A 20,632-nucleotide genomic window follows, 5' to 3' on the forward strand; every position below is an offset into this window, starting at 1 on the left:
GTTTTGAAAAACTGTTCTTTTGTGTTTGTTTTTTAAGCAGAAAAGAGATACTAAGAAAGTTTCCAACCTATTCTAGTTATGAATAAGCTATAGAGTTACTTCTTTGAAATGCAATAAGAGAAATAACACATTTTCATATTACTTCTACTTAAGGCCCTGCTTCAAAAGGTAGAAATTCCTGGAATAAATAACTCCTGGAATAAATAACTCCACAGTGTTTTCACTACTTATTGTACTGAATATTGTAAGTATGAAAATTTTTTCTAAATAAACAAGTACTAGACTTTAACACCATCAAAATCTATTTATTCTAGGTTCTCAGAATATGTTATGAAATAAAGTAATATGTGGGCCAAACAAAAATGAACCCATCTAATTTGAAAAGATATGTACTAAAAAAACCTTTTTTGTACCAAAATAATATACCTATGAGTACTCTTAATTCAACATACCCTTCCATAAAATCTTTCCACTGTTGAACTCAGGCAACTCTATACATGTTCTCTAACCACTGCAGACCTCTAAGTGGTGACTACAGCCACAAACCCATACTAATTGGTTAATATAGGCAGGCATGTTTAACTAGAGTTAAACAACCAGCTGAATGCTTGCAGCTGTGTTTTTTGTCATAGATATCAATGCATCTGCTACATGTTGCCATGATGTGGCAATCATGCCATAGAAAGTGATTATAGCTGTTTCTCTGGCCTTATACTCCTAAATAGTAAAAGCCTGTCAATCCCAGTTTACTTTCTCTCTGAAAGAGGTAGAAGGATGATCACAACCACTTGCATAAAGTTAAAATAAAGCGTACTGTAACTGTGGGAAAACAAGGTGCAGTTTCACATAGAAGCCTCAATCTTTTTAAGCAGATGTATGACAGTGTTATCAAAATTTTTCACGTTATTTGAAAATTGTATGTATTCAGTGCTCAAGTTATTAATAATGTCATTCAGATCCTTTCAACTCTGGGTGAGCCATTCAAAGCAAATGAAGTTACCAGTAAATGAAAACTATTTTGTTTTTGACATGTTTCTTATCCTATCCTGAACAGGAAATCTTATTCAGATCCAATCATATAGACTGAATGTGCATAAAAACTAACATTCATGCTGATAGTCTCTGCAGCAAATGAGACAGACAGACATGAAAATCCAATATTGCTTACAGGTAATTCTTCCTTTGAAAAGGGAAAAAAAGGACAGAATTAGGAAACTCATGTTTTTTATCCAAACTGGACTAAACCAGACCTGGACAACTAGGAAACTTTTTTCTATACAGATGTCAATAGCTTGCATTTCAGGAACTAAGCTAATATTGCCTTTCTGAGGGTAGGACAAGAACTTTCTAAGTCAGAGACCAGACTCTACTATTACAAACAACCAAAAGATACAACTACTATTTCTTAACCCATTTTGCAATCAGCCAGACTGTTTATTTTTGCCCTGTACTACCCTTGTGGAAGACTATTCAGAAAATTTTTTCTTCCAATGGTCTGAATGTCTTGCTATTCTTAATCTAAAGTAATCTGTAGTCAGCTGATAGTTATTTCATACGCCCGTTTGTGTCAACCTTCTCTACAGCTTAAGTATTGACAGGCAGCAATCTCATCTGTACCAGCTTCAGTATGGATTCATCCTTCTTATTCACAAAATAACATATACTGATGAGCAGAACTGTACACAATATTGTGCAGAAAAATTTTAACTAGCATTGTCTAGCCTAATGTCGCCTAGGATCAAATTTGTCTTCTTCACTGTTGCATCACATTTGTGGCTTTTATCATTCTGTGAATAACTGCGTTTCTTCTCACCTGTCATTCTCCACTGATAAACATTCAGCTGATAGCAGACACTTTTGTTAATCCCTAGATTATTTCTTAATATCCCTAGATATGTGACCTGAAATGTCATCCTATTACAATTCATTCTTTTCCATTATTCCAGTTCTCAGTGTCGTCTACTTTTTCCCAACAGATAGTCTTCTGCATGATAATGCCTCCCAGCTTTGTCATTAACAATTTCAGCAGTACACTCATCATCCTACAGCATGGTCACTAATGAAGATAATAAAAATTGTCAGGCTCAAGAATCATCCCAAAATACATAACTTTTTGCTCTCATCTTGTTTCTCTAACCTTCTTCAGTTTGTGCACCTCATTTCACAACACAGAGAAAGAAAAAAGTTCTGGTCTTATGCAGGTGAATATGTTCTAATCTCACATGACAAAAACACCTGTACCTTCAGAGTATCAAATGTTGGAAAAGGAAGTTGGTGCAAACAACCGTTTTCCAAAAATAAAAATAATTTAAAAAAATCCATGAGCTTAAACAAAATCTCTTAAGCATACTTTGATATTCTATACTACAGGCACCAAAATCCAGGCTTTATTTTGCCCACATATGTCAAGCACTCAGATGTACACTGACTTTTCAGTCAAAACCTAGATTTTTCTATTTGTGAAGACACCAATAATTTGTTCCTTAACTCAAAATTAAATTACCTTGAGAGCTGCTTTCAGTCACTTTTTTTTTAATAGAAGTTCATTGACCTTTTTAACAAAACATGTCAGTACTTGAGCAGTGACAGTTCTTGCAGAATTTATTTCTCAGATTTCTTTGACAATAAAAGCTACACTCTGGAAGGTATGATAACCTCATTTCACACTGCTAAAAAACACACAGAATGTCCAACTGTGGTATTTCAGATCCTAAACAAACAAGAAAGTACAGGAAGTACATACAAAACCTTACTATGAACCTAAATAACTGGCAGTTTTACAGGAACGCCATCACTGTGATCATGAACAGAAACACAAAAATATTTTAAAAATACTTTTCTGGTTCAATAGTATGACTTACATTGCTGAGGGGAAGGCCAGAAAAAATATTCTAGAAAGCTAGATTCAGTGCATAATTCTTCTTTAATCAATTAGTTGCAAAAGGGTAAAAAATACAAACTATAAAAATCACTGGCTAAAAACAAAACAAAAAGATGTCCAGATTTAGTGAACCTGTAAGATGAAACTTCAGGGTGTCAAACTAATAATAAATCAGTATGCATAGTTTGTGTAAGTAGCGAGCAACTGAGTAGCTTTTATTGATTCACATGTGAACAGTTGAATACCTGACATTTTAACGAAGAAAAACAAAAAGGATTTTCAAAAGTGATTAGTAGTTTTGGGCACATTAATTTAAATACCTCTACCAGACCCAGTTTTCATAGAGCAGGTGCCTATGGATTCTCTACAGGAAAAAAAGAGAAAAAGGGGAAAAATAAGGTTGTCTTAATATACCTACTTGAATGCACAAATGTTGAAGTGTCTCAATTCTTGGTCATTTTCCAATCAAGTGAAGACTTTTTGAAGAGGTGGTTGAAGGAGATCTTAAATTTTAATGGAGTAACATTTCTCCAATAGCAATAGTAAATTGCTATTTGGCTGGATTACAAAAGTAACCTATAACTAGAAGGTCCCAAGAAAGAAATAGCATGAACCCTCAGAATCTGACCAACTCCAATCTCCCTAAAAGACTACATGCACGATGTGAGGCATAACAAATAATTGATTTAATAGTATATGTTCCCACATAAAACACTTAAGGACCTAATTTTGCAGCACAAGCAAATTCTGACAATTTGAGGCAAACATCAACCTTTTACCTGCAAGAAAACTAAGCAGGAGGAAAAAAAATGGGTATAAGGTGTGAAGTTAAGGACATTGTATAGTTTAACCAAGTTAGCTTTATTTCCATGCTGTATTGCCAAAAAAATAGGTAAGAGCATCATTTCATCCGAATACAATATTCTCAACTAAGTTTAGAGAATCTGAAAAATCTCTCTAAAGTAATGCATGTACATACATGAACTCAATCTACTTCAGCTTACAAAGTTGTGCTCTACATAAATGCGGATAAACTGATCTCTTAAATTTATTGTCTAACTAGATGTGTATCCAACAGCTGAAGGGTCAGGAAAAAGATTTGCTGGAAAAGCATGTTAGTAGGAAGGAATACAAATACACAAGTCATCTGGATACACCTAATTCAAACAGCTGAGCAGGTCAAAATAACATGCTCATCAGAGACAGCAGTTCTACAGGGGGTATCACACTATTAATTGATTCATTTCAATTAAAAGAGTGATTTTCTTCTTAGTGATGCAATCATATATTAAATGGCGTCTAGTTAGGAATGCTGGAAGGATTCCCTCACTTAATGGTGATAAAAAAAGAAATTGAAGTAAACCAATGAGTGTAGCGTCAGAATTATTTTCAGTTTGGAATCATATTTAGGACCAAATGGCATTTTTTTGTCCCTGGCTGTAAAATGTTTAGAAGTGGAGTAGCTGCCGTTGAGTTATATGGCAGCAAGAGTCCCCAGAAAAATTCTGACTTAAGAGAAACCAGCTTAGGCTTTTATCAGAAATAATCTTTTTCTATTAATGTAATCTTGGATTGTCAAAGACGTTTCAAAGAGAGTTATGGGCTAACTATCATGCCTAACTATCATAGATCCTTGGGGAAAAAAATGCTGTCTCAATCCAGTCGAGTGCATACCGAGTTGGAAAACTTAAATAATTATTTCTTTTTCAGGAATGACCCAGGAATTAGACTCTTGAATCCTAGCCACTTAAACACACATACCTCTCCCCTTCCAACTTCCTCCACCCATCCCATCCCCTTAAGGACCACAAGAGAAGTTGGCCTAGATTTCCTCTGAAGGTTTGAACACTGGGTCTTCTCCAAAGTCAGTCAGTGCTATATTTATCTTTAGTACCACAAAGTGGTCAAAATGATTCAGTGAATTCTTGGTCATACTCTGAGCTCCTACAGACTCCAGGAGGGAGAGTTCAAACTCAGGGCCAGATCACCAAATGCTGTCAATGGTACGCTGCTACATTTTACAAAAGTCGCAATACAGATTTTCTTCTGTCTTTCCCATGAAAAAATAGTAACATATTTCTGGAGTACACACTTTTTTTGGTAACCTATGACAACCAAGAAAAAGAGATAACTGCGATTGAAAACCTACATTACTGGAAGTGCTAACTTTTTAGTCTCAAGAAACGAAGTGAAGGTAGCATTTTAAAGCACAGCGCTCAATCGATATAATTTGAAATTAGGATTAAATGCTGTAAAATCTTTCTTATGAAAATTCTGGGTTGCTAGTCTTTAATATATTTACTTTAAATATTTGAAATTTTGTATAATTCATCTCTGGCAAGGCTTCTTCAGGTACAGCGTGCAAACTGAGTTGCCATGATGACAGAAAATACCCTTCTGAGACAAGTAGGTTTTTTTCTTTCCAGTGCTAGAAAGTGAAGAGGCTCATTTGGGTTCAGAATTCTAAACTTAGTGAAACTCATGGAAGAAAAATGTCACAGAGATGCAAAATCTATTTAACAGAGTTTTTAAAATTTTAATTATTAATTATATTTTAATTCTTTCATGTGATTTTTCAGCTGGAGGATTTAGCATTTAAATGAATAAAACATTCTTTTTCTGTTAGAGACAAGTTAGTTACTCTAACCTTGATCCTTCAATCTCTTATTTGCCTTATTAATTTACAATGTGAATGCAGGCAGGTAGTAACTGTTCAGCGCTAGGCCAAAAAAAAAAAAAAAAGTGTTCTTAGGGTCTACAAGGCCACTGTCCTTTTTTTTTAAAAGCCATGTTGTAATAAAACAGACTTGTCACACTTTTAGTGCTATTCTAAAACTTTGACCATATTTTTGTTGCTGTTGCACAAAAGTAGCGGTAACAGTTAAAATACAGACATATTTTCCCTTTTCCACTTTGCAATACAGAGATTCTCTGGAATAAGGAGCTTCACTCAACAGCAATGTCAACTCATTCAAATCAAGCGCAGAGTATGCCACCAACAATCACCAAGTGAAGATTTTTATCCTTGTAACTGTAGCACGTTCAAACTGGAAGAAGAAAGATACCAAAAGCTCTCCAAGCTCTCTTTTCCCTGTGAGTCACTTTGAAGGCCTACAATGGCAACCTGAATGAATCAGAATACTTATAGTTTCGGTTTGAAAGCTTTAAAAGAAAAAAAAATACAATGTGGAGTAAATGAGGCACCTGGCTGATAAACTATCCTAGTGTGTTTTAATATCTGTGCAAGACAAATAAATAGAAGGTTGCTGTAGATACTACCTGTGGAAGGATAATACATTTAAAAAAATACATAAAATTTCACATCTGCACCTTTTTTAGCAGCTCCTAATAAGGCTCTAAAACCTGTTCTTCCTCATTCAACACATGAAAAAATGAAGCCCTAGAAAATTTCAGAAATAAAACTGCTGATGTTTTGTAACAACATTTGATTTGTGCATGCACTGAGCTAGCATTATAAATTTACTAGAAATTCTAAGGGGTTTTTGATTTTTACACTTATTTCTTAAACTGTGGAAGCCTACAAATGAAATATATATATATTGCAAAATTAAACTTGTTGCAGGAATTTTGGTCTCTAACAACTATTTATTGTTCCCTTAATGACAATGATGGTGTCATCAGACTTTTTAACTGAAAGAAATTCGCTATCCACCACCACAGAAATCAATAGCATATTTCTTCCTGACCTCCAAGACAGAGTTTTGTACTCTGGTAAAAGAGAACATTATAGCAGCTAGCTCATTTGCTTCCTATTATAGAAAAATGAAAACAATTGCAATGTACAAAATTAAAGAAATAAATATTAACCTGATACTAAGAAAAAGCAAATCACTTTTGGATGGCTTACAAATAACTCAAGTGCCTGTCTGGGTTCACCTCTTCTTTGGAAAACAGCTGCATCCAGAACTCTGGGGACCTGTACAACTGACAGCCACGCTTTTAAGTATGAAAATAAAGCAACATTTAGAAATCTGATGAATATCAATGTTAGATTTGTTTGCAGATACATTTCTAATTGAAACTATTAAGCTTATTTTGAGCAAAAACTAGAGCATAACTAATACCATCCTAGGCATAACTAACACCCAATCTTGCCGAAGTATTTAACGACGTGCATTCAATATAAACATCAGCATAAAGCAGCCTAGGACTCTAAGGATAGGTGTATGCAGATATAGAGGGTGATTTTTCTATTCCAAAAGTACCTTTCTAAAAAAGAGATTTATTATTTCAGTTCTTCTTAAAATCACTTTGAAATATGCTCGTCTAAGTCTTATCTTCAGTATTATGACACGTTAAGTGTCTTACTGCCAATAAATTTTCAATTCTTCCTTTTTCTGAAAAGCAGGAGGTAATATAAACTGTATTTTATAAATATTTTGCATAATGATGGTACTTGAAAAGTACTCAAAAATAGACAACACGTTCTGCTAATTTATTATTTCTACTATACAGTCTAGAGGAATGAAACTCTGCTGCTCTTAGCACAGTACACAACCATCTATAAGCTGGAAGAAAAGAGAGCAATGCTCTCATTTTTTTTAAGAGATGTAGATTTCTGGTAGAGGTACTCAGACTGTAGTTTCTGAAGATGACTCTTTTTGGAAAAACAGTGATGCCAGCCAGTCGTTCTGGCCTCCTGCCATCTATCCCTTAAGCAGCAAAAAAGTTTGCAGGGCTGTGACATGAACCACATTAGGAAAACAACTGAAGGGAGATAATCTGCAAAATTAAACCAAAACAAAACAAAAAACAATTGTCTAAAACCATCAAGGAAGTCTGCCACCAGGAATTAACAGTAGATGTCCCCTATTCCGTGCCAGTGCTTTAAAGCGTATGCAGTTTCCCTTTTAACATCTTCAACCATAAAACAAACACTATATCTGATCAAAACAGTTGTCTAAAATGTCCTCATCCTGATCATTTACACTCATTAAAAAGATACGGAATCCTAAGCTGGAGATCTTCAAAAACAGAACAATATGTATTTCAGGACGGGAAAACGTACTTTGTCATCTCAGCAAAGAGACAGAGGTCTTCTGTGCCAGCTCTTAGCAGTTTCTACCTTCCAACAAGCTCTGAAGTTGCCAACACTGATTCAGAAACTATTTTCTTTAATTTTACCTTCCAAGGCTTGGATTGCTTCATATATTGACCAAGGTCAAAGCAAGCATTCTTTTCATATGTATATAACTACTGAGAAATATCAAGCACTATCTTATATTTTGTTTTCAAGGAGAAGTATCACAGTAGTGCCCTAAAAACAAGAATTCTCATTCCTAAGGTTGAATAAATTAAGCTAAGATACCTATAAGCTAAGCATGAAATCACTATGAAGTAAGGGGCCAGAATACTATTGTTCTTATTCAAGGTGGTATAATCTTAATCACTGTCCTGTGCTTTGGATACTGTGCTTCAAGAAAAATGAAATTGGAGAGAGATTCAGAAAAAAAAAACAGGTCAACCCTGATGAAATAGTGAAATTCTCAAGTTGAAAAGTTTGAAATGAGGCATCTTATAATTATTTAGATGAGCTGGGGTTTGTTTTTGTTTCTTACAGTTTTCTGAAACATTTCTCAGATGTTTCTCAGTAGCAAAACATACATTAACTGACATTTCTCTGATGGGCTCTACCCACCTAATGTTTTGCTACATCTCTGGGTGTCCAGTTGTATGTGGTTAGTGTAAAAATGTGTTACTATCTTAGCCTAAAATATTACAGCCTTAGCTATTTTAGGGCAAGTTCTGTTTAGCTACCAATTCTTGTCCATTCCTCCCCAAAAAACAAGCAACCAAACAAAAAGTACCACAGTTAGATCAATAGGACTTCTACAGTTTTTGAGTGTTTTTTTAAAGTTAGTCACGATTTCATACTAAAACTTTAATTTAAACAATGTAATTTAAACAATATTTGTGTTACCATGTTATTCCCAAGTCATTCCCATCTATTTTTAAAAAAAACACTGATGGCCAGAGCCCCAGTTAGCATGAATCAATTTCTTTTTATCAAAATGAGTCTCTGTGCACCCAGAAGGTCATGCAAACAGTTCCTCAGTGTCTTTACTAAAAGTGGTTTGATATATAAATAAAATACGAAATAAATGACATTTCCTCATTCTGTTTGCACAAATTAAATCAGAGCTGATAATACCAAGAAGTATTTTGCTAAACATATGACAGTGATATGTGAGTATCAAGCCAGGAAGGTCTGAAAGACACATCTCAGCTGCCCTGCAGAAGACATTCCTCTTGTAAGGAATGAAAGATTTCCCGCTAATGCATGTTAGAGTCTGTTTGCACTCATCCCAGGATGCTATAATATGCCAGCTGAAATTGTATTTTACCATGGCATCTTTCGGAAAGAAATAAATGATCACCTTATCTCTTCAATCTTAATATTCAGATGAATATCCAATATAAAATGCAGGCGTGGCTGACTTAAATTTTAAAAATAGGAATTAAGTCTATCGGAACAAATGCATTGTTTTGCTGAGATTAATCCGAAATAAATTCTTATACTATTTGTTGATGTTCTGCTTGGCGACCACATTTAAAATGAAGCTAATCTGCAAAGAAGACCAGTTGTAACCACATTAAAGTAAAGTGATTTTTTTTTTTTTTTTGCTGTACTGTATTATTTTTCCACAAGGCACCACAACAGAAAGCATGACAGGAAAGAACCACAAAATTGAAGAAAGACGCAGCTGCCATTCTCACAGTCTTGGCTCTGGAGCCAGTACAAAACAAGGGTAACAGAATGCTCAGCTTCCCTGCAATATACATTTCCTTTCCTTGTAAGTGGAAACAAAAACAAAATTGCAAATCAGAGCTGCTCCCAGTAAAACTTTTTTTTCTTTTCAAAAATGCATATAGCAAAAGCCCATATCTCTGAAAAACGCTGAGATTCATCAAGCCTCCTTTGACAAAGGTTTTTTAAATGCAGGATGAAGTTTCAGGTGAAAACAAGGGAGAGGGGAAGAGGGCACAGAAAAAGCCAGGGTGAGCAAGTGCATGCGAATGAGCCCAGAGAGCTCACATACTCACCCTGGGTGGTGAAGCAACAGGAGCTTGAGCCCAGCTCTCTCATAATCCCTGAGCTTTATCTTAGCCTCTGTCCTCTGGAGGAAGCCATCTCTCTTGCCTGAGGAATAGTTAAATGCCCAAAGTGAAACAACTGGGAGAAAAAAAAAAAAGCCTTATGAGAAGCTGACACAAATTCAATCAATAGCCCAGACCTGTTGCTGGTTATGGAAGAAATATGTTTCAAGTCTCTGCTCTGTCAGAGTCTTCAGCCCTTTTTCACTCACAACTCCAGTGCAAATTTTACATATTAGACAAGTCTTTATCAGCAAGAGACTCCAAAAAAAAAAAAAGAGTATTGTATATAAAGCATATGCATTATAACTCTTAAGGGTTATAATAAAGCAACTTCTTTACCGTCCAAGATTTTTAAGTCTGCTTACTTCAAAGGAATCTCTTCTCTAGCTTTCTACAAGCCTCCCAGCTGAAACACAACATCTTTAAGTCAACGCTTGAGGCTGTCTTTACCATGCTGATACCTATCAAGATGTAAACCTCCACAGAAAAACAACGGAAAACTTTGCTTAAACAAAAACACACTTAGACTGATAACTTAGAATTATCAAAGAAAAAGCTCCAAAGAACAGAGGAGAGAAACAGGAACTGGTTTAATTATGATACCAAAGGCTTTAAAAAAAAAATAATTGCAAACAGAGTTGCTGACCTATTTTTATTTTCTTACAAGAGAAGAACAGAAGGACTGATAATCAAATAGAAACAAAAAAAATATAAATAAAATAAATTGCTTCTCTTCCTCCCTATAAAAAGAATATTTCACCATATGAATGGTTAATTTTCTGAAAGAACTGTTTTGTTTTTTAACAACATCATAACTTAGTGATTTAATTAAGCCTGGACACAAAGTCAGTCACTAATTTTAAACAGCAAAGCAGAGATTTTCTCCTTGTGAGCAGCAGCATACAACTGAGCTGGCATTTTATAAGAAGTGCTCATCACAACACTTTCCCAAAGTGTTTCATATTTATGACTTGACACCTGCCATGCTTTCTCTGTGTATTTCTCCACCCCGATTTTAGCATATCACTACTGCGTATCTTGCCTTCCACCTAGCAAGAAGCTAACAAATTTATTTTACCTTATCTCCTAACAACTGCCTCTACTTTTGCCTCAGGGGCAGCGCAGACTAAAGCAGAGTTAATGTCACCACCTAACAAAGGCCATCAAAAGCATCTTCCATATCACAAAACCTGAGTAGCCAGACACCACCAAGGAAGAGGGGGAAACAATAAGTTAGACAAACACTACACAGAACAACACAGGAGCCAACCAATCATCCACACGACTTCCAAAAGCCCAATGCAGACTGGCAGGAGGCTAATATAGGTTGCATGGACCGGTGGATAAACCATGCAGCTGATAATCCTGGAGCAGAGGGACAATCACGAAAGCTTCAGCCAATGGCTGACAGAAGGCAGGACCATGCGCTGCATCACCCTACCCGTCTGTTCCAGAAACAAGGATATTAATTAACAGCTTACTAATAGAATTGTATTTTTACATGTTGTGGAAACAAGTTCTACACTACAGTTACCTTAAAATAATACCAGAGACCACGATTCATCCAGTGAAACGGCTGTCAATACAGTGGTTTTCTCAGCATACTGAAAGTTAAGTAATACACAAAACTGATCCTATTGAGTTTATTTGTAAGCAACATCTTCATTTGCACTGTGTTTACAGAGCTATGGAATTAAATCCTCTGGTGCCACATGTAGGTCCAGGATATTTTCTCCAGGATGGTCTTCAATTATTTCATACTAAATTTGTTTTTGCTACTACCATTAAGGAAACTGCCACCACTATTACAAAAAGTTAGCGGTCCTCAACTGGTAGCAGAGGCTCCCAAGAGCAGAAGCACAGGATGATAGCCACAACCTTAATAACACAGGCACACAATGATACCAGAGTCCTGAATAATATAAGTGAAGGGTCAATTACTGGGCAGGAAACCAATGAGACTCACTCCACTCTCGCCTCTCAACTTTCAGAGCTGATTGTAACTGCTTACCAAGGGTACAAAGAACAGGTATCCAGCACACGTAAAACATTCCATATATGGTAAAAATATAAAGGGAATAACAAGAAACTATACATATTACACACACACACACAGTTGCAGTTTCTACAAGAACAAAGAAAGAACAGAGACAGGAGCTGCTCCGATATCATGTTCCCAATTATGGGTGCTGTGCCTGAATGGTGCCACTACTTATTTGCAGCAGGTTCTCCCTCATATTTGGTAGAAGGAAAAAACAGTTTTTTGATTTGCCGTTTGCCATATGTTGCTAGTGAGGACTCAGTAATCATATGTAAAGTGTTCTATTTTACTACATATGTACTACTGTACATGTACTATTTTACTACTAATTGGTTTAAGCAAATTAGAACTTTTAAGAGCAGTGTGCGAGTATGCACGTGTGTCTGGGCACGGGTGTGTGTTTTCTAGTCCAGCCTTCCCACACGACGGGGTGACTGATGCTGAGGCACAGTAAGCTCAGATGAAGTAGGACAAAGGGTAGGGGAAGTGTCCTACTGAGATCACTTGGAGTACTATACCATTTGAACTTCTTCCTATGTCCTTGGTTCTTTACGTCTTCCTCCAAAGCCTACTGTTTCCTTAAAAAACAGTAGACATAAGTCTTATTGTAAATCAGCAGTTCTGCCCATTCACAGACTTTGCAACTGCCCCAGAAACATGCAGGACGCTGCTGTCTGAAGGTTCACAGGCAACAGTCCTATCCTAAGGAAGAAACAGCAAAACTCGTCTAGCATAAACTGATAGACTTAAATTCAAATGCAGTCATGCCACTTTATTCCAGCTAAGCATTTATTGTTATATTTTCATCTTCTAAATCAAGAAAATAATTTTACTGGTATACCACCAGGCTTCACTGTTACTCGTTGCTCAAGGACAGTGGGGACAAATTCTAATACTGACACTTACTGAAAATTCATTAGCTACCTCCAGTAGCTCAGTAAACACAGAAATAAGAAGAGGCTTAATTCCTTCACTGTTCAAGCACCTGGAGTGATCTAAAATAAACAGAATAAATAATTCTGTCTTAAACTCAGACAGAATTATTCTTTACTCTTGCACTTATAACATACTCCCTACACAGTATTTAATAAACTCTTTCTGGTTTGATGGATAGATTTGTCAAGTAAAAGGATTCTAGTGCTATTGCTCATCGTTGAGTGCTTCAGACGGCTAGTTTTACTTTTCCTCGATTGCTTCTTTCTTTTCTGAAGAGTTAAAAATTACCTCCTTTTCCTCACCTTCTACCCGGGAGCTGAAGTGATATTTGCTTGCTATTGAAAATATGAATAGTAAGTCCTATAATGTTTTCAGGGCTGAGGTCGTCTCAGAGGAGAAAGACCTCAGAGGCAGTTAAGTGCCTAAGTATTTTTAAAATCTCAGTCTTAGACTTGATAGGGACCAGCTCATTTTTCCTTCCCATTTGTGTCTGAAGTGACATCATCGCATTGGTAAAGGGGAAAAGAAAATAGATTTTGTTTTTCCACATTCCTTCATGTCAGACATGATCTTTTGTCACTGACCACATCCCTTACAGAACTAAGGAACCTTTCTGCAAAGACAGCAGAAGAAGGGGAGCCGAGGTCATTAGCAGCCACAGCTGCATGTGTTAGTGAAAAGCTTTCTTTATAACCCTCCTTAATGGATCCACTCTGCCTTTTATGCATTTAGTGAAGCACTAGATGGTGAAGCGTGCACAGTACGCAAAGCTTGCCGGGGCCAGTGGACACAACGGTGCACTAAGTACGCTAAGGTCACGCTTGATATTTTCACTTCATCCTCCTTTCTAAAATTTGAAGTCAAAATAATAAGCAGGTAAAGCAAAAATTACAACTTCAGACAAACAGTGGCATTTTCTTTCCTGCAATAATTAATATGACAGTTAATGGTTTGCATGTAAACACATATACACATTCTGATAGTTCCTTAGACAATTAAGGATTAACAGTAAAACATCAACAAGAAGTATTTTAGTTTACTATATCTAGAGGCATCCAACATTACAGAGGAGTATTAGCTGAGTAGGGCTTTGTCCTATCCATTAGCTAGACTTTTCAGCCTGGCCTCAATTTATTTTATGGATTCACATCAAAATTCAGAATCTGAGAACTCCAGAATCTGGGAAGAAACACAGATAGTGATTCCAAAATAAATGTATCTTATTGAAACTCTTCTTCTGTACGTTCAGAAGAGAGGAGGAAGAGGAAAAAGAGAAAAAAGGAGAAGGAAAAAAGAACACTAGGAGATTGCTACTAGTTTTTTTTTTTCCATTGCTTATTTAAATATAAGTCTATGACTACAAAAATCTTCCATGTGCAAAAATACTTCTGAAGTTCCCCTTCAGTATCCCATATTAATATTTCTAATACAGCTTTGACTCTAAAATTGATTGACCAAAACCATTACCTCAATCAGCATTCCATTCAACAATATAAAAAATACATTTTTAGTAATTCAAAAAGAATTAAGAGGCTATGTGGCATTCAATGGAACAGGTATTTTAGCGCTCATTGGTAAGTGAGAACGCATAAGCCGAGTCATAATATTTGTGGGCACTTAATGAGAATCATGAGACAAGTACGGAACATGATAAAAGGCATGCAATCACTATTTGCAGGAGTCAAGAGTGCCTCAGGCAGAAATCTCAAGCTCATGAAGCTTCCTCAGACGTTTTTCTGGGTGACTCCAAGACAAAAGATTTGTGGTGCCTACAACTTCTGACTTTAGATGTGGCGTTTAAAACAATTTATTTTCTGAGAAAGAACACAATCTATCCTTTTTAGGAGAAGAGAAGCACAGAAGTGACTCAAAGGAGAGAAACAAGTTGGGAATAACGAGAAATCACGCTCTCTGAACTAAAAGTCCTAATGTAGATCTGAAAATAAGAGGCCAGAAGGGATAATCCTTTCTGTTCCTTCTGTTAGTCAGCCATTTTCAGTCTTGAAATCTTTCTCAGTACAGTAACAGCTGTTTGATTTAAGTGGAAGTGTAGTTAAGATTTAGATATATTATAAATGTTGTATATGCAACATACAGCAGAAAAGGTGCTCTTAACAGCAGCTTCCTAATTAGATTGAGCAAAAAAATGCATTATTTAAGGACAAAAAATTAAAGAATAGCATAAGAATAAATTTTACAAAAAAAAGAACCTGAAAGGAACACAGCTCAGAAACACATCGAATTATCCATCTTTTAATAGGCCTACGCTACGCTATGAGCACATCTGGCATGATTCCTGAGTGACATTACTGAAGAATGCACACCTTCGTAATGAAGCTTTCTTGAAGCTAGTGGAGAAAGATCAGCATCTGCTCTGCTTACTCAGTTGGCTGCCTTCAAGTGAGCTTGCCACAAAAGAAATTTTAAAAGAGGAGATTATAGAACGAGAATGTGTAGGAGGTAGGAAAAGGAGACAATGCCTGACGAGGTGAAGTTCAAAAAAGTCTGTGATGCTCACGTAGCAGTAGGCTGGCTGTTACCAGTGCCGACTCTACTTTGATCTTTTTAACTGAATCATCTTCCTGCTTTTCGATATTCTTACTACCAAAAAAAAAAAAGAAACCAACATACTAGACATTTCCTGGTAGAGTTTTTCATTGCTATTGGTATTATTATTTCTGCTGAACTTTCCATTGCTTATTTTTAATTTTCCTTTTCTATCACATGTATACACACGCAAAGAACTCACATCATCCCTTCCAACAGCTCTCTCCATAGCTTAACATGGAAAACACACTTCTCTGCATTTTTAACAGGACTAAATTGCTCTTTTAAATTGCAACTACACTACACTGTCTGGCAGGCTAGTGTATGTTATGAAGTGAGATCCAGGAGGAAGAGACAGGCTATGCCTCGTGCCATTCTCGTCCTTTCCTGCCGTTCTGTTTTTGCAAGCTGTATTTTCCTGCCAGACTGCATGTAAAGCAAAGCTTCTATATGAAGTTACAGGCATTTAGCAAGAGGCCTGTGGATAAAAACAAAAGAGTAAAATTATGAGAAGACTGAGCTTAGAAAGGAAATTGATGCTAGGTGAAGAACAACACTGTTGCCTGACTAGCATTCATCTCTTTTCACTTGGGTCGTTCCACTCCGCTCCAAAGATTACTCAGTTTCATCATGGAGAAACTAACTGTGATACAACGAAATGTCAATGACCTCTCAATAATACTACTAAAAAAACCCTCCTTCCTTTCTTTCTCATTTCACTTCTCCTCAAATGTAGTTCCTAACTAAACAAATTCAGTCAGGAGATGCTTTCTTTGGCCTCAGAACTAGGCAAAGACTTCTTCATTTTTATGCAATAGGAATGGGCTTACTGACCTCAGTGAAGAAGCTCTCTTCATGAACAAAGCTGTAATTAGCTAATATTAATTAATGGGTACATCCACGCTCCTCAGATTAGAAAGACCTTTTACCTTATGAGATGCTTACTCAAAATGATCACAGAGGTTCTGCCTACAGCAAGAAGCTCCCATCTGAGGATGGTTTACGTTTCAAGCTAAAGTCTATAGTGTTTCCTAGGTTAGTCCTTTCTATTGTCACTCTGGTGTTTCTTTTTTTTTTTTTTTTTATGTTAGACTCACGTTTATCACCGAACAAACATGAGGTAATTTTCATTTTTGGTATCTCTGAAGACATCATTTCAGCTACAAGGCCTTACACTTTCACTCACTATGATATTTTTCAATACTTCTATTTGTTGATCAAGATTCTAGTAGAAAAACCTCACCTATGGAAATAGCTTATTATTTCCATATTTCACAAGCAGAAATTGGGATAGTATATCCATAGAAAAAGAGAGAGAATGAAGAAATATTTGTAACATCTACCAAAAGAGGAAAATGTTCCCAAAAAAACAATGTCTTTAGTGGCAATGTTACAAGAAAACCAGATGACTATATTTTCTACAGCATGAACTACAAACCTTCTGTTCAAATGAGAAAGCTCCCTATCTGCCAGACAACTGTAAGGGATTATTAAACTCACCTGGGACTGATTAAGGGAGTGTCTAGATGATTGGGACTCAAAAACAAACAAACAAACAACAATTCAAACCTAGTTTGGGAAAACTGCCAGGAGGAAGAATTCAGTTTATGGAATAGCTCCAAGTGAGAAGATTGAAAAACTCTAAATCTAAAAAAGGATTGGGGGAAGTGGGAGTTAGGGGAGACTGATTATCCGAATAATTTAGACCACAACAAGTTTAACGTTTTTTTCAGTGCTTAAAAAACTAAAAAAGAAAACCTCTAGATAGGGACGATTTCTTTTAAGACTAGATCCGTCATTCATTATACCTCTTCGAAGCAGTTACTGCTACTCCTAAATGAGAGCTAATGAATCAATGCATCAAAGCTGAAGAAACAATATCCTAAAATACATTTTTCTGTGTTATAAAGAGATCCAGGAGCTATCCTTCTTGAAAAAAGAAAGCCACACTACTTAATGTATCGATTGTACTGTATTAATAACAGTTTCAATACACCTCTATAGTGCTTTTTAGAAAAAGAGTGAAAAGTTAGCCTATGTATATATGTATGAAGATGAACTTTCCTGGATTTCTACTGTAAGATTTTCCCATTAGAGAGGCAATCATTTATCTTCCATTCTCTGCGCTTTAAGTCCTTTAACTTTTTTATGTTTTTTGTTTTCATTTTGTCCTTGACTGATTATTTTATAGTTTTGTATTTATTGTCTTTAAGCTATTAGGCTTAAAAATAAGCGTGAGCTATTATCAATTGTCTTTCTCAGCTTTATTCTATTCATATTCATGTCAATTCAGTTTTTACATTATCACAACTTTGTATGCAGAATAGCAGATCTCACAGATGTCTTTGCAAGACTTTTCAAAGTAACAGCTAATTGATTTCCTTTGCATTTCAAGTCACTAAGTGAGCGCTATACTTCTAGGACCAACTCAATTGATCAGTAACTATTAAGAGGAAAAAGGAAGACTCCAGACTTCAGGACGGATGAGGTCACTCGGCTGACAAATGGGCTAGGTAGTAATGTTGCCTTGCCAGAAACAGGAATGATATCTTTGGTAAGGGCTCAAGTAGCTAAAGCTACAATCAAGTCTTCTACGCATTCTTGTAATTGAAATATTAAGAGTCACAGCAGCCACTTGAAGTCACTGCAACCAACTGTTGAAATACTAGCTGGACTGACTGTAAGGACTGAATTTATAGGTTAAGTAGAGACACATTGAAAATTAAACATGTAAAGGTGTTGATTAGATGGTGTACCTGCAGCCTGCAACAGCAGGACAACACAGATGTCAAGATCTGGTAAACTAATATAAAAATCTCTTAGACTGGAAAGAGTGGCTTCACATAAAGATGATGTGGAAGTGAGTAAAGAGTACTTCCTCCTTTTAGTGGATGTCAAAGAAGCACATACTTTTAATTTTTTTTTAAAAATACATACAATACATACATACAATTGATGATATCTTCCAAAAAATATTTATGCTATACTGATGAAAGTATTTTCCTTAAGTACAACCAGTAGCAAGACCATTCAACACATCAGATATCCCCAGGCATATGCTCATGTGAAATGGGCAGTTTAATAGAGCAAACTCTGCATGCCTTAAGACGCTGGCTAAATTCTCTATTTAAAAGAAATGCCCATGAATCTGAGCTTTCATCAAATGAATATGAATTGCAAGAAATAATAATAGATGAAGGTTTGAAGACCCAATTCCACTTTAACAAAGGACATAAAGTAGATGGAAAAAATAAAATCAAACCAGGGACCCATGTTTATAAAGAATTATAAATTTGGGGAAAAAGAACTACCTTTTTTTTAAAGTAAGGGAGAGATTATATACTTCCATATTCACTGTCCAAGTTTTTCTCAAATGCTGGAGTTTTCAAATTCTGAATTGTGGTAGGAACCAATCAGAGAAGTCAGACTGCACTGAACAGTGTGAGCAAGAGCAGAGTAAGGAGGATGGAGTCTCCACTTCTATCTAATACCTGGTATCATGTCTTATAAAATATCAGACAACCTTGAGGATGTGTATAAATGTGCATTCTTGCATATGAATGTGCATTCTTCTCCTCCTATTCCTCTACTTTCTCTCATACGAATAGATATTATTTAAAAATAAAAAGCAAGCACATATTCGTTGTAACACCTAGTTTAACATTTTTCAGGCTTTCCTTCAGCTATGTCATCAGAGAAAGAACACTACTGAGAATATTTTCTATAATATTCTACAAACTGTTCCTATTACTCTTGAGCATTTAAAGAAAAAACTTTTTGCTGAACCAATTTCATCAACGTAATTTGTTTTCAACTTAATTATTCAACTTAGCTAAGATTTAAATTCAACAACTCAGGAGATTCAAAAGAAAAAATATCCACTTTTTTAATTGCATTGATATGTGGTTAATTTATTCAAGATATTATGAAACTTCACTATTTCATCAGTCATCCTTATTCAGTTAAGAATCAGAATCTGAAGATTTCTCACATAATAGATTTTCATTGTCTCCTTCAGCACATGGAGCACTTAAAGGTTAAATACCACCTAAAAAAGAAATATACTTATGAAAGTACCACTGAACACAATTTATTAAAAACAAAGACAAAATCCAATATGGTATGATTGTTCTGATTTGGGGAAAAGGTGGGAAAGCTACTTCAAGCTAGCTGGTTGGACCAAGGACTAGACTTAAGCGTTGCCAAGGTGAGTCTCCCAAGCCCTTAGGCAACATATAGGGAGAATAAACCGTTCCTAGAATAAGTTTCACTAGAGGCAACATATTAAATAGTCAATATAAAATGTGACAGCTCAATACAGAACTTAACTCCTGAAGTTCTTCGCTATCAGATTCAAATTACAGCTTCAGTGTTTCTCTTGGACTCAGCTTTTTAAAACTATGAGCTAGTTGTCCACCTCCAATCTTAAAAAGGAGTGGTAGAGATATAATAACTGAGGATACCCAGCACGCTTTCTCGTTTATCCAATTATCACTTAATACAAATTGCATAAACAGCTTTGGAAACAAGGCCCAGAGCCAATTTCCCATAACAGCTGAATGCCCTAATTACTGGGCTCCAGACTATGACACCTGACTCCTCTTAGCAGCCTCAGGAAATATAAGTTCCTGGCTTTATGGTATCAGTTTCATGTAAAAGAATGGAAAACTTTCTGTTGCTTAGGCCAGCTTTTCTGGAACAGAACTGCTTATATTTTCTGATGCATTTGCTCTAACCAATCACATATTATCCAAAACGCATGCAGCACCCAGCTCCTGCAACCGTGTTTTTAAATGAAAGTGGATACAGCTGCCATGTTTTGTGCTGATCTCAAGGTTAATACAAATTAGGAGACTAGTAGCTAGAGTTACCACATTAGGCCCTTTGGGAATTTAAGTGGAAAATTCTGTGGCTCTGCTTGGGATCTTAAATACAATGTGAATGCTCAGTCCTGCTGAAGTGGCAGCCCCTCTGCATACAGCCAGAAGCAGAACTGTAGGTACACGGTACACTGTAATAGTAAAAGCATATGTGTCTATGGACCTCAAAGGGTCTAAGTTCTGCAGGTGGTTTAAATATTGCAGCTTGAATACCAATATTAAGCTATA

The sequence above is a fragment of the Struthio camelus genome, chromosome 2 (assembly GCF_040807025.1).
Source record: "Struthio camelus isolate bStrCam1 chromosome 2, bStrCam1.hap1, whole genome shotgun sequence".
NCBI classification, from domain to species: Eukaryota; Metazoa; Chordata; class Aves; order Struthioniformes; family Struthionidae; genus Struthio; species Struthio camelus.